Source organism: Cupressus sempervirens, chromosome 7, assembly GCF_028749045.1.
Source record: "Cupressus sempervirens isolate cs-2001-9-10 chromosome 7, ASM2874904v1, whole genome shotgun sequence".
Taxonomy (NCBI): Eukaryota; Viridiplantae; Streptophyta; class Pinopsida; order Cupressales; family Cupressaceae; genus Cupressus; species Cupressus sempervirens.
This window is the reverse complement of record NC_143124.1, coordinates 46,677,505-46,681,319: the sequence shown is the minus strand read 5'-3', so window position 1 is coordinate 46,681,319 and position 3,815 is coordinate 46,677,505.

Here is a 3,815-nt window from a genome sequence, read left to right as displayed (position 1 = left end):
TGTGCTTTTGTTGCATGCTTTGCATCAAAGTGGTATTAGAGCCACTAAGAGCCTAATTGAGGAGGAAATATGTTTAAGAATGAGGAAGGAGAGAGGGAGATAAATCTCAGGATTACAAATGTGGAATTGGCCAAGTCAATCAAAGAGAACATGGCAGAAAGTAGGGCAATGAGAGAAGAGAATAGAACCATGAAGAGGGAATTGGATAGATTGAAAGGAAAAGTGGAAAGAGGAGTCCTAGAAGACTCTGAAGGAGAAGAAGAAAGGAATGAGCAAGAAGATCCTTGGTTGTATAGAAAAGCCATGTCTACAGATCAGAGAGAAATGTTAGAAGCCTTGGAAAGAGTGGGAAGAAAAGATCAAAGATTAGAACTTTCTATGTTCAGTGGAAAGATAGATCCAAAGGAGTGTATGGATTGGATTGAGGCACTTGATAACTTCTTTGAGTTTGATAATACACCTAAAAGCCAAAGAGTGAAGGTGGGAAAGTTAAAGATGAAAGGATCTGCCCTTGGTTGGTGGAACTTCTTGCAAAATGAAAGGAAGGATGAAGGGAAGGAACCCTTGACAACATGGAAGAAGATGAAGTCAGAAATCAAAAGGTAATTTGTGCCTGAGGACTATGAGGTCCTAATACACCAAAGGTTGCAAAGGCTTAGACAAAAGGATTTAGATGTAGGGGCCTATACAAAGAAGTTTCATAAATTCACTCTAAGGGCTAAGATTCCTGAGAATGAGAAGCAAAAACCGACAAGGTACTTGAATGGGCTTAAGTACTCCATGAAGGATGAGTTGATACTATTCAACCCCAAATTAGTACATCAGTGCTATTAGTTGGCTCTCAAGATTGAAGATAAAAAAAAGAGGAAGAGGGGGAAGCACTAGAGGTGGAGGAAGATTTTGAGGTAGAGGCTCATCCAATAAGTCTCAAGAGGAGACAAGAAATTAAGAGAAGATAGAAGGAGACACAAATCCTAGAGGAGGATTTAGAGGTAGGAGACCTAATGGGAGAGGAAAGTTTGGAGGAAGAACTCTAAGGGTATTCACTAGAAGGTGTTTCACCTACAACCAGACAGGGCATAAATCATCTAGATATCATGAGAAGATGGGAGGCAATAACCAAGAAGGAGATAGAAGGATCCACTTGGCCAAAGAAGAGGATGCATAAAGTGACCAAGGAGTGAGAGGTAATGTTGATCCATAGAGAGGGGAATCCTTAATGTTCAATAGAAACTTGTTGAAGACAGTTGCAGAGCAGTAACCACCCCAAAGGAAGACTTTGTTCAAAAATTTGTGCAAGGTGAAAAGTAAAGTGTGTAAGCTAATTGTTGATTCTAGTTCAAATGATAATATTGCATCAATAGAAATGGTAAATAAGCTTGGATTAAAGATCTCTTCTCATCCTAACCCTTACAAGGTCTCATGGTTAAGCAAGGAGCAACAAGTTGTAGTTAATGAACAAGTTAATCTTCAATTTCAAATTGGAGAGTACAAGGAAAAAATTGTTTGTGATGTTGTAGAGATGGATAATTTTCATTTTTTGTTAGGTAGGCCATGGAAGTATGATGTCAATTCAAAGCATGATGGGAGGAATAATGTCTACATCATCACCAAAAATGGGAAGGAGTACACTATGTCACCATTGCCAAAAGATGGAAAGGAGACCAAACATACATATAGTGTGATGATGGTTGGAGAGAAGGAGTTTTTTAAGACTCTCAAGGTGAAGAACACACCATGCTTTTCCATTGTAGGAAGGCCAAAACAAGAAGATAAAAAGAAAGAAGGCAGATCATGAATAAGGAATGTGGAACCCAAGGAAGTGAGGCATCTTTTGGACAGATATAAATAAGTTATTTCAAACCCTACTACTAATACCTTGCCACCATTTATAGAGGTAAGTCATTGTATTGAATTTATTCTAGGTTCTACATTGCCTAACAAGCCTACCTATAGGTTGACACTAGAACAAAAATTGGAATTAGCAAGAAAAGTTGAGAAATTGCTTGCAAAAGGGTTCATAAGAAGGAGTATCAGCCCTTGTGTAGTCCTTAATTTGTTGACACCTAAAAAGGAGGATACATGGAGGTTGTGTATAGAAGCAAGTTCCATAAACAAGACAACCATCAGATATAGGTTCCCAATGCCTAGGATGGAGGATTTGATGGATCACCTAGGAGGAGAAAATTACTATTCTAAGATTAACTTGATGAGTGGGTACCACCAAATCAGAATAAGGAAAGGAGATGGATGGAAAAATGCCTTCAAAACTAATGATGGACTTTATGAATGGATGGTGATGCCCTTTGGCCTTTCTAATGCCCCTAGTACATTCATGAGACTCATGAATGAAGTTTTGGAATGTTTTATCAATCATTTTGTTGTTTTTAATCTTAATGACATATTAATTTTTAGTAAATCTAAAGAGGAACATCTAACGCACTTGGAATTCATTTTGAAGAAACTCAAGGAGAAGAAATTGAAGATAAACTTAGATAAATGTGTCTTCATGAAAGAAGAATTGGTATTCTTAGGTTTTCTCATATCCAAGGGAAACCTCAAGATGGATCTAGAAAAGGTGGAAGCAATCCTCAACTAGCCTCCACCAAGGAATGAAAGTTAGGTAAAGAGATTTCATGGTTTCACGAGCTTTTATACAAAATTTATTAAAGGTTCTAGTGATGTGTGTGCCCTTGTGATTGATACAATCAAGGGTGGAAAAAAGTGTCAATTTGCATTGAATAAGGCTGCTGATTAGTCCTTTGAGTACTTGAAGAAGAAGGTTGCAGAGGCACCCATCCTTGCTATACCAAATTTCAAGAAGGTATTTACCATTGAATGTGATGCAACTAATAGGGCCATAGGAGGATTCCTAAGACAAGAATGTAAACCAATAGCCTTCTTTAGTGAAAAGTTAAATGAAGAAAAACAAAGATATTCTACATATGATTTGGAATTGTATGTAATGGTTCAATCATTAAGAAGATGGAGGCATTATTTGTGTTCTAAGGAATTTATGGTTTATACTGATAATCATGCTTTAAGCTTTTTGAACAAGTAGGATAAATTGAACCATAGGCATGTAAAATAGATGGAGTACATCCAAGCATACAATTTCACCATTAAAAAAAAAGGGGGGGGGGGGGGGGGGGGGGGGGGGGGGTTGCTAACAAAGTAGCAATGCCCTTAGTAGGAGGAATTTGACCATGCAAAAAGTTAGATTGAAGATTTTTCTGAAGCATACCAACTATGTAAAGAGATGAATGATAAGTATCATACTAAATTTGTAGATTATATCTTGTAGGAAGGACTTCTCTTCAAAGGCAGCCAGTTATGTATCCCTATAAGATCCATGAGGGAGAATATAATAAAAGAGAAGCATTGTGGAGGACTAGGAGGGAACTTTGGCTTGGATATGACATTGAAGTTGGTCAAGAGATTCTATTTCTGGCCTAAAATGTAGGCAGATGTAAGCAGGTTTGTAGAGAGATGCATAGTGTGCCAAACAACCAAGGGAACAACCTCAAATGTTGGCCTATATACATCGCTACCTATTTATAGAAAACCTTGTGATTCCATTAGCATAGATTTTTGTGCTTGGGCTACCTAGAGCTAGACAAGGCTATGATAGGTTTTCCAAAATGGAATATTTCCTTCCTTGCAAGTCAATTCATGATGCTTCCCATATTGTAGGGTTATTTTTCAAAGAGATTGTAAGGTTGCATGGACTACCTTTGTCTATAGTGTTTGATAGAGACCCAAAAATTTTAGGACATTTTTGGAGAACCCTATGGAAAAGGATGGGAACTAACTTG